We start from the raw sequence: 12,221 nt of genomic DNA on the forward strand, positions 1-12,221 counted from the left end.
TTAGTGGGACTTTTGGGGCTCCTATGCCAACAAATTCCTTCTAACTAGAGGACACTATCTGCTAAGGTTATGTGAGCCCCTGCATTCCTGATTACCGGCGCTCATTTACTCACTCCACACAGGACTAGAAGTGTGTGTCTTTAAATGAGGATTTTTTTAGGCTTAATAGTGGGACTTTCCTTTTCCATCCCACAGTACTTTATATTAGACTGACTCCTACAAAAATGGAACAAAATTGGTTTATCAGACCTTAAAAGGAGATACTTTGTATATTACTGTAATAGAGCCAGTCCCAAATATAATCTAGAAGACCAGGAAAGGTAGTGTGTACCAAAGGCTCCCTTAATTATAACACCATTTTTTTCAGCTAAATCATTTTTGTTGCCACAAAGGGAAGTGGACTGAAGTCTTGTGTCCAGGCCTTTTGCTCTCTCTCAAGATACAACCCTGTAGCAACAGCTCAGGATGTGCCTAGTCAAATTTACTCCAGGCAAAGGGGTTCCAGACAAAGAAGATGGGGAACAATATGATCTTCTCAATGATCCCTTCCTTACAATCCTCAAAGCCTTTGTTCTCACTCCTCAAGAGCCAAGTAACACTTATCAGTAAATTTGCAACCTGCTGCATTCTTTCCTTTACCCAACCTTCTTACTAATATCCTGGACCTTCATAGGATGAGTTAGACTCTGTAACTTCCCAGCAATCTTTGCTCCTCAGATCTTCCCACACAAGGAGTGGGGCCTTTTTCTCATGTTCCTTTCTCAATGTCTGGCCTTTCCCAAATTTAGGAAAAACTTGACCTATCACTCTAAGGACCTCACTAAATTCAGTGAGGGCTTTAAAGGCATTGCTCTCCAATTTGATCTTACCTATAGAGATGTTAATAACATTTTCCCTTTCTTCTGCACAAGTGAGGAGACAAAAAGAAACTGGAATTTATCCCAGAAGTTTGGTTATGATATGACTGAGTTTTCCCCCTCAGGTAGATACTTCCCAAGTGCTAATGCTGTAGCACTTGCAGACCCTAGGTAGGATCACCAAGTAGATAGCAAAGACAAAGAAAAGAAGGACCATATGCTGACCTATCTTATTAAAGATATGAAAAAACAGATTAAGAAAGAAGTTAAATATGCAAAGCTTAAGCAAATTACCAAGAGGGCTGAGGATAATCCCACTTTCTTTTAAGGGTGACTTGTAGATTACACTTTTCCTGAAGGGATTATTGTCCTCAGCAAGTACTTTATTAATCAATTTGCCCCAAACATTCAGAGGAAGCTGTAGAAGTTAGTCATGGGTCCCCAGACTCCCAAGCCCAGCTTTTGGAGACAGCTTTTGCGGTTTATAACAATAGGGCCTGAGCTATAGCACAGGATCAGATCCACAAGACTGGGGCAAGGTATAGAGAAAGACTCAAATTTTGCCTGCTACCATATCTAGGACCCTAGTGGATTTGTGTTTCTGATTTCACAAATAGAGCCATTTGTACAGGGAAAACCCCTCCTAGAAGAAAGTCCCCAAGCCCATGCCCTATCTGCAACCAAGAAGGTTACTGAAAGAAAGAATGTCAGTAAGGGAGTTGAGCTGCCTCCTCCCACTACCACACACTCTGATATGCTCAGGACGAGGAACAATGGGGCCCAGGATATGGCCAGCCCCCAACCACCCTCCCCCATTCCATTATTTGTCCAAACCAGGGTAATTCTGGATGTGGCAGATAAATCCATTAATTTTCTTAATGATATGGGAGACACTTACTCTGTTCTACACTAAAGCCCTACCTCTCTCTTACCCTATCACATTATGGGGATTGAAGGGAAACTTAAGAGATGGTTTGAGATTTTCCCTTTCCCCTGTCAGTTTGGGGATATATTATTTAAGATTTCTTTCTTGTCCTCTCTCCTCTCACCTAGCCCTTTGTTAAGTCATGATCTAATGATGAAAGTGGGGCCCCAGTTCTCCCTTCTCAGACGTCTAGGGGGCAGTTCTACTATTCCTCTCAAGCTGCCCCCATATTCCATCTAAAATCTGGGAGGAAAAAGGCTCCTCCATCAGAGACCAAGGAATTCCAGTTACTCATACCACCCCAGCCATAGTGAGCCTCCATGATCCTAATGTGCTCCCCCTCCATTGCCGATACCTAATTAAGGCTGAGGCCGGGAGCCTTTCTACCACTGATTGAGAAATTCCTTAAGTATGAGCTTCTGATTCCATCCTTGTAATATTCCCATCCTCCCAATTAAAAAGTCAAATGAGGAGTACTGCAATTTCAGAGCTATTAATGAAGTTGTTATTCTTATTCATCCTAATCCCTCTACCAACCTTACTGGAAAGTGTCTAATCTCTCAATACCAGCCTTATTCAGATTCCAGGAGATACCCAAAGGTTTTCTACTCTAGATCTTACCATACCACTCCAAAAAGAATCACAATTTATTTTTGCAATTGAGCAAGTACTCCTGGTGAGCCAAATTACAACCAATTAACATAGGAAATCAAATCCCAAGGCTTCTAAGACATCCCCACCTATTTGGGCAGGCTTTAGGATAAGATTTAAGGGACCTAGAACAGTTATCTGATTCAATATTTACAAGACATTCTTGTGACATACTTTGTTTCCTGCTACCACATAGATCTCAATTTCCTGGGTTCTTACACTATACTATGTCTTTATCTAAGGCTCACATTGCCTATTAATCTATTATATATCAGGGCCATGAACTGACTCCCACCTCTCAATCTCTCATGTCAGAGAGAAAACAGGCCATTGTGTCACTTCCTGAGCCAGTCACAAAGAAACAGCATCATACCTTTCTAAGAATGGCTAGATTTTGTAGATTTTGGATATCCAATTTTGGGTTATTGCAAAGTGTCTTTATAATTCTATTCAGGATCCTGACTCATTGCCCCTAGTCCAGGAACTGAACCAACTCAAGATTTCTGAGACATTGAAAGACACAATTGACCATGGCCTCAGCATCTACCCTGCACAATTTGGAAAAACCTTTCGCTTTTCATGTTGATAAACAACAAAGCCAAGTCTAGTTTAATTCAATCCCTAGAATCTTATCACAAGTCTATGGCTTACTTTTCTTGATCCCATGATCGTTGTGGGGGCTTCCTATCTCAGAGCAGTCACTACCTCAGTCCTTTCATTTAGAAAACCACCAAATTCACTCTTGGCCAGCCTTCAGAAGTTCTAACTCCCCATAAGGTTAAGAGAATTTTGGAAGCTAAAAGCCATCAGTGGCTGGCTAGTGGTAGAAGGCTCACTAAATATCAGGTTGGACACCCCCAGAGTGTGTCACCCTCTCAATGTAGTTACAATTCCTGATACCACATAGTCAGATGGCATTAATCGTAATTGTGAGGAAATCTTAGATTTTGTCTATTCTAGTCACCCTGATGTGAAAGATTTTCCTGATGATGAAATGATTCACAGATGGTTCCAGTTTTATTGAGGACTGGAAAGAAAAGTAGGCTACTACATTGCTAACCTCAATATTATCTCAGGGGCTAAACCATTTCTCCCTAGGACCTTTGCTCAGAGGGCTAAATTCATTGCCCTCACTAGACTTTCAGAATTGGGGAAGGAATTGAGAGTTAACATCTCTGCTGCTGCTAAAGGTCTTTCATGTTATACATGTTCATGGGGCTAGGTAGAGAGAAAGGGGATTCCCCATTAAAGCATGCCAGACAAATCTTATGATTATTTTGTAAAGGACATCAAAACAGAAACTTATTCCAAGCCAGGGTAATTGGTTTGCAGACTCAATTACTCCAGCAGCTGCATTCTTGCCATGATTAGATATCACTATTCTCTCAGCTCTCTAATTCTTATACACCTTCTATAGTGCCCAAGAAAAGACCCCTGCTAAAGAGGAAATACTCTTTTCCCCAAGGAATGGGTTCAAACACTTTCAGGCCATTTTCTAATCCCAGAGGCAAGTCAGTGGTCTACACCAAGCTACTCACTTGGGAAAGAACACCCTCCAGTCCCTGGTGAAACTGATTTTCACTGGCCACAAGCTGGAAGAAACCATTCAGCAAGTTTGTCAAGTTTTCCCAACATGTACTCAGGTAAATCCTGAAGATGTTGTTAAATCTCATCCCCTTTTTAAAACCTGTTCAGAAAAGGATATTTACCTAGAACAGTGGCAGATAGACTTTCAAATTAGTTTCAATCTACTTCTGGTTTTTGTCCCTATATTTACCAACTGTACCAATATGTAAGGTCCAGACTAGCTCCCTGGAGGCTTCAGGATCAGCCAAAATCAGGATAGGCAAAAGTCTTTGGTCTTTAGGGGGAGAAGTGAAGGAGATGGACAAAACTGCCAGGAGTTTTGCCAAGGATCCCTCCTTGATTCTAGAGTCCAGAATCTCCACACTTTTCTCCTCCTTGTCCTGCGGCCAAGTGCAGTTCTCTTGCCTCTTTCACCCACCCCCTAATCCTTACCTACAAATCTTAACCCCCAACATTGAGCCAGCATTAACTGTGAGAAGAGCAATTCCAAACATATGCTAATAGTAATTTTTGAATAGATAATTAGCCTTAAGTGCTCAGTTGTCTGATTCAAGTGCACCTATTCAAAGTTTCAGACCTTTACAGTAATACTCATCCCCATCCCCAGTGGGCTTTTCTATTTGCATTCTGGAACTACATGCACAGTTTGATCAAGGCTTTAATACCTCCCTATGATAACAAACTCCTCCTCTAACCTCAAAATTTTAAAAGTGGTAGTTCTTTTTCTTTTTTTAATAGAATTGTATTTTTGCAAATATAAGCCAAGTTAGTTATCAATATTTACTTTTGCAAAACGTTGTGATCTTAAATTTTCCCCTCCTTCCCTCATCTCCCGCCTCTCCGAGACAGCAAGCAATCCAATACAGGTTAAAGGCAATCTAATATAGGTTAAACATGGACAACTCTTCTAAACATATTTCTATATGTTTTGACATATGATATTTATCATGCTATGCTAGAAAAATCAGATCAAAATGGAAAGAATTATGAGAAAGAAAAACAAAAAAAGAAAATGCTATTCTTTGATCCACATTCAGTCTCCATAATTCTCTCTCTGAATACAAGTCTCCTGGAATTGCCTTGAATCATTAAAATGTTGAAAAGAATCATATAGTTGATCATCACATAATCTTGTTGTTTTTGTGTACAATGTTCTCTTGGTTCTGCTCATTTCACTTAGCATCAGTTCACATAAGTTTTTCCAAGCTTTTCTGAAATCAACCTGCTCATAATTTATTATAGAACAACAATATTCCATTACATTCATATAACATAACTTATTCAGCCATTCCCCAAATTGAAGGGCATCTACTCAATTTTTAATTCCTTGCCATGACAAAAAGAGCTGGTACAGACATTTTTGCACATGTGGGTTCTTTTTTCTTCTTTTCTGATTCTTTGGGATACAGATCCAATAGAAACACTGATGGATGAAAGGGTATGCACAGTCTAGGGGCATTGCAAATTGCTCTTCTTAATAGTTGGATCATTTCACTACTCCACCAATAATACATTAGTGTCCCAGTTCTCCTACTTCTCCTCCAACATTCATCATTATCTTTTCCTGTCATTTTATCCAATCTGAGAGATGTAAAGTGGTATTAAGTTGTCTTAATTTGTATGTCTAATAAAATAATGATTTAGAAGATTTTTTTCATATGACTAGAAATGACTTTCACTTCCTTGTCTGACAATTGTCGGTTCATGTCCTTTGACCATTTTCAATTGATAAATGGCTTATAAAAGATACATATTTTGTGATATAATCAGATTCTAAAAATATCATTGTCTTGCTTTGCTGAGCTGCTAATTTTTTTTTAAAAAAGGCACAGCCTACTCTGAGTGCCTGAATCTCGATAAATCTTAATAAATGCCTTTACTTGTTTTGGAGATGATCTTAATCATCAATTCTTTCAAAGATAATATCTCAGATTAACTGTTTGAACCTCAACAATTTGAAAAAAAAAGTTTAAACTATTATTGATTAGAAATTAATTCTTAAGCTACCATCTCACATCTATCAAATTGACTAATATGATAGAAAAGGAAAATGATAAATACTGGAGAGGATGTGGATCTCACATCTATCAAATTGACTAATATGATAGAAAAGGAAAATGATAAATACTGGAGAGGATGTGGAAAAATTGGAACACTAATACACTGTTGATATGGAATTATGCTCCAAGAGTTATAAAGCCATGCATAATCTTTGACCCAACAATAACATTGCTGAGTCTGTACTCCAAAGATTGTTAAAGGGTTTGGGAAAGGATCTATTTATGCAAAACTTTTTGTAGTAGCATTTTTTGTGAAGGCAAAGAATTAGAAAATGAGGGGATGCCCATCAATTGTGGAATTACTGAATAAGTTATGGCATAAAATTGTGATGGAATGTTATTATTTTAAGAAATGACAAGTAGGATGATTTCAGAAAAGCCTGGAAAAACTTACACAAACTTATGCAAAGTGAAGCAAATAGAACCAGAAGAACATTGTACACAGTTACAGTGATATTGTATGATCAACTATGAATGACATAGCTATTGTCAGCCACACAATGATCCAAGACAATTCTAAAGGACTTTAGATGAAAAAATGTTATTTACCTCTAGAGAAATAACTACTGCAATCTGAATGCTGATTGAAATATACAATATTTCATTTTATCTTTTTCAAGGTTTTTTTAAAATTTTGTCTCTTACAACTTGACTAATATGTAAATGTTTTACATGATTGCACATGTATAACATCAAATTGCTTACCATCTTGGCAGCATTGAGAGGGAGAAAATTTGAAACTCAAAATTTCAAAAAAAAATGAATGTTAAAAATTATCTTTACATCTAATTGTGAAACATTTTTTCTAAAGAAAAAAGAAAGAGGAGCCAAGTGCCAGTTTAATTCATCTTGGAAATATTTTCCCAAGTGACCCCCTTTCTCAGACAGACTCAAAATCTTTCAGTTTGAACTGTCCCTTAGTCCCCATTGAGAAGCTACCAAAGTAGTTATGCCTTAGAGCCAAAATAACTTCTGTCTCTAAATAGGAAGATAATTCAATTTACTCATTAAGGCATTTTTATTATTTAAACAGCTAAGTAGAGAGAAAGAGATTAACATAGGAAACTGGCCTTCAAACCATAAACAAGTGGTTTCAAGTTCTTTTCCAGCACATTCTAATTGGTGAGACCACAGGTAACCAAATTAACTTCTAAGTATCTATGTAAGACTATAATTTGAAGAGATGCATTGTTATACAGTAAGTAGGGGGAATGCCTCATTTGGGAATAAATAATGCTAATGAAATCACAGATATGACAAAAAATACAAATTAACTGCAAGCTTTTTCTGAGCATAACAAGATCTGCTAACAAAATATTACTCCAAAGACTGGTTTAGAAATCAATGAGAATAATGTATGGCTAGAGCTGGCAAGACTCTAAAGAGCTGGTAAAGAAAATGATAAGAAAGGAAAAATGCAAGCAATTAATTTAAGAGCCAAATATGGACTACGCACTGTGCTAAGCACTTCTAAATATTATAATATTTGATCTTCACAACAACCATAATAGGTAGATCTATGATTATCCAATTTTATAGTTGAGGAAATTGAGGCAAACAGAAATTAATTCATGTGCCCAGGATCACATAACTAGTGAGTATCTGAAGCCACATTTAAATCCAAGTCTTCCTGACTCTGGGCCTAGCAGTACTCCATCCACTTTGATACCCAGTGGCCTCATGAGATACTGGGCATGATGAGATAGTGTACTATAATGACTTGAGTGGGGAAAGGCTACTATCCTAAGTAATCTATGTAGATAAAATTTTGGAACATTTTTCAAAAGAAGGTTTTTTCCCCCAAGTAACAAATTTTGTGTGTGTTAAATTTCCTGTCTTGGGTGGCAAGTCTTGGAATTTAATCATATTTAGCTGATTTTACATATTATCTTCAGACATACTATTCAAACGAAAACAAGCATTTAATGTATAAAACATTTACTATGTGACAGAAACTAATCTAAGCACTTTACAAATATCACCTCATTGATCATCTATAAATCGGGTTTCATACTCAATAAGGATTTTTGGTGATATATGATGATATTTGGTGAAATAAGCATATTTGGTGATAAAGACTGTCAAAAGACACTACACATTTTTTAAAAAATTCAATTTATAGCATATATAGCATATAGCATTTAGAACTTGTTCAATAGGCTACAGAACAGGAGATGATATAATGGGTAGATGGAAGGGAAGTAAAGGGAAGTAGGGCATTCCCCCTACTTAATGTATAACAATGCATCTCTTCAAATTATAGTCTTACAAAATAGGGCACTAAGTACATAGATACTTAGAAGTTAATTTGCTTACCCATGGTCTCGCCAATTAGAATGTGCCAGAAAGGAACTTGAAACCATTTGTTTATGGTTTGAAGGCCAGTTTCCTGTGTTAATCGCTTTCTCTCTACTTAGCTGTTTAAAATTGTCCCGCAGTTTTTAAATGTTCTTTTTTCATAGAATTGTGAAATACTATAGAAATAAAATTTGCTCATTTTCCATTAAGGAAAAATGTTCTTATCCTGAAGTTTCTTCACCTATTATTTTTACATCATTGTGGTATAAATCCTCTTATTAATTTTCCTATCTTCAGTTCACAAAATATTAAAACAGAAAGGAATTTTAAGATATCAACCTGTTAACCTTCTTCTTTTACAGAAGACACTGAGGGACTACTAATGGCACTGGCCAATTTCACAAATGACGGCAGAACTGAGAATAGAACAAACGACATTCAGCTGACCAGTGATCCTGATGCAACATATGGCTTATTTAGGAAAAAAATAAACTTCCAAAATAAATTCCACTCCATAGCTATTTATTACAAAATCATAATTTAAATAAAGTTGAGAGGTCAAACTGAATGGAAAAAAAATAGGGCACTAGTAAATACTACTTGGTTAATATTTCCTAAAAAAGAGAATCATGTCTTTCAGAGCTACTTAGCATAGATAACCAATCAGTAGCATTCTTTGTCTTTTGGGTGGGCCAATGAAATACAATTTAAACTTATAGGAAAAATTGACAAGAATAGCAGGGTTTTAAGTATTCAGCCTGAGTAAAATGGAAGTAATTGAGTCATTTTTAAAAAAAAATTCAATTTATAGCATATATAGCATATAGCATTTAGAACTTGTTCAATAGGCTACAGAACAGGAGATGATATAATAGGTAGATGGAAGGGAAGTAAAGGGAATAAGCATTTATATAACACTTACTAAGAGGCCAGCCACTATATTGTGCTAATCACTTTACAACTATTATATATTTGATCTTCAGAACCCTAGGAATTGGGTGCTAATTATCCTTATTTACAGTTGAAGAAGTTGATTCAAACAGGAGTTAAGTGACTTGCCCAGAGTCACATAGCTACTAAGAGTTATTAGGGAATTCACATCTTCCTGACTTCAGGCCTAGTATTCTCACCATTTTACTTAATTGGCTCTTAATTTACATTCTGCACATTCTGATTACAAGGTGATCTCACTGCATTGACCTGACTCTCACTGTTTGAGGCCAGTCACTCATCATCCTACATGACTCTGGAGTGACAGATGACTATAAGCAGTACAAAGAAAATCATGGGAATAAATAATTTAGAATGCTAAGAGGCATTTTAAAAGCAAATAAGAGGCAGCTACTAGCACAGTGGATGGAGCACTATGTCTGGAGTCAGGAAGAACTGATCTCAAATATAGCCACAGATCCTTCCTTGCTGTGTGACCCTGGGCAAGTGACTGAATCCAAATGACAAAGAATGCTACTGATTGGTTATCTATTCTAAGCAGCTCTGAAAGACATCATTCTCTTTTTTAGGAAATATTAACCAAGTAGTATTTACTAGTACCCTATTTTTTCTCATTCAGTTTGACCACTCACTTCATTTAAATTATGACTTAATCCACTGGAGAAGGAAATGGCAAACCACTCTAATATCTTTTTCCAAGAAAACCCCAAATGGGGTTACAAAGAGTCAGATGTAATTGAAATGGCTTAACAAGAAGAAATAAGATCAAGGAAAAGGACAGCTAACTAGTGGTAAAAAAAAGAAATCAGTAAATGGTTAAATGAGTTAAACAGCCCTGAAAACTTATATTTGGGGCAAAATTTAGTGTTAATAAAGATATAATCATTTAGGTCTCCAGAGGGATAGTTATTTTGACACTATTAAAACAATGGGAATTTAGGAAAAATAATTAGGTTCAGAGACCTGAGTGGCAAAAATACACACCCACACACACACATGAGAAAAACCAACAATAGGCAACAATTATTTCATAATGTAACATGTAGAACACAGAGCAATTATGGTACAAAGATGTTCATGCCACTTATCCTTAGGACTCCAAAAGCAATTGCTAGAGTAAAGATGCACTTAATTAATATTTTCCATCACTAGATGTAATGGTCAATAACCATCTTATTCTGGGCAAATTTTTCACATGTGCAAATATTTTCTTCTCAAAGGTCTTTGTTTAAACTATGAAGGTTAAAAAAATTTAAATTCCTTCCATTTCCTCCTTTTTTCTTTTCTCATCTTATTCACTCTCCATTCCTTGCAAATTAGTGGTTGTAGTTGCTCAGTAATTTTTTCAGTTGTGTCCAAGTCTTCATGTAACTTGGGTTGTTTATTTTTTGGCAAAAATGTTGAAATAGTTTGCACTTTCCTTCTTCAGCTCATTTTGCAGATTAAGAAAGGGAAGAAAGTAATGTTAAAAAACTTGCCCAGAGTCACAGAGCTAGTAATGTCCATCTTAGAAGTGAACTCAAGATGAATCTTCTTAGAATCCCAACACTCTAGTAAGACACCTAAATGTCCCTTGCATAACAGAACCATCAGTAAATGGAAGGAGAGGAATGGGAGAGAAGGGCAATATTACTTTGAATCATCACTTCTTTTATAGATGAAGAAACTGAAGACTAGTAAGAAAAACACTAAATCAACATAAAGGGATCTGGATCCTTCTAACCAAATATACTTTATCCTTATCCAAATTTACAATTCTCATGGATCTGCCATAAAATTAGAGATTATCACTAACATAGCAAACCATCAGAGTCCCTTTGATTTAGGGGCTTCAACCTAGGAAGAAGTAGACAAAACAGACTTGGGTGGATTGATTAACCAGGCATTCTACACACACCAGGATATTAAGTAGACATTCAATCCAGAGAATATAATAGTGGGCCCAGTCTTCCCCACTCCCCCATTTCCACAGTACTAGCAGGGTTGTTAGAAGCATTTGAGAACTGGTTTTTTTTTTTTTTTTCCTTTATGAACCTTCCTTTGATATTCATTCTGATTTTAAATCACCTATAAGGGATGATTTCACAAGAGCCCAGGATCTCAGCTTGATCTCCCTTCCCCAGCAACTCTTTTCCACAAGGGCTTCCCTTAATAATCACTTTAATTTCCCCAATAAAATGGAGACAACACCAGCTCCATCCAGACTGTTCACAATCAAATAGGAATAAAAGAGGGGAGCAGAATGATATTGGGAACAAATGCACAACTAAAATGGGCCCCAAATTGAAAGAGATCATAATTGTTCTTTATAAGAATACAATGATTGGATTGGTGCCCAGAGAAAATAAAACATACTCCAAAATTATAAAAATAGAAAAGGCTTTGAGTTCATAAAAAAAAAAATGACCTTTGGTTCTGTATTACAATATTTAAAAAAAATTTTTGTTCTAGACATAAAAGTATTCTATTAGATGTATTCCCTTTTAAGATCGTGATGGTGCTTAACACAGGAACTTTTTTTGCCTGTTGGGTTTAATGTGAAAGTATCAGATTATGTTAACCATTTGTAAGATGAAATGGCAACTTTTCTAATGGATTTTGGCTTAACTTCTATATAGATACCTTCCTTCCCCAAGTTTCCAGGACGCATAAAGAAGCGCCCATTTCTTTGGGGAGCTCGTGAGTCTCCCTATATTGGATTCTAAAATTCAACTCTGAAAAGGATTCGGAAGCAGCTTCTTTTAGCAGGTGCAATTGCCAGAAAGAAAGGAGCTGTTATTTATTCTCTAATCAATACGGGGAGAAGGAAAAAAGATGAGAGGGAAAGAGCTTTCAGAGGCAGTCACTGCTCTCAGCTTCCCCAACCTTACTTGGTTCCTTAGAACAAGCCTG

The 12,221-nt window shown here is 36.6% G+C and overlaps 1 protein-coding gene across 4 annotated transcripts in view; it reads right to left on the bottom strand.

The window, feature by feature from the left end:
• EMB (embigin) overlaps window positions 1-12,221 on the bottom strand; it is a 138,978-nt gene that overhangs the window by 34,549 nt on the left and 92,208 nt on the right. The gene's annotated exons all lie outside the window — the stretch shown is intronic.

Source organism: Antechinus flavipes, chromosome 1 (genome assembly GCF_016432865.1).
Source record: "Antechinus flavipes isolate AdamAnt ecotype Samford, QLD, Australia chromosome 1, AdamAnt_v2, whole genome shotgun sequence".
Classification (NCBI taxonomy): domain Eukaryota; kingdom Metazoa; phylum Chordata; class Mammalia; order Dasyuromorphia; family Dasyuridae; genus Antechinus; species Antechinus flavipes.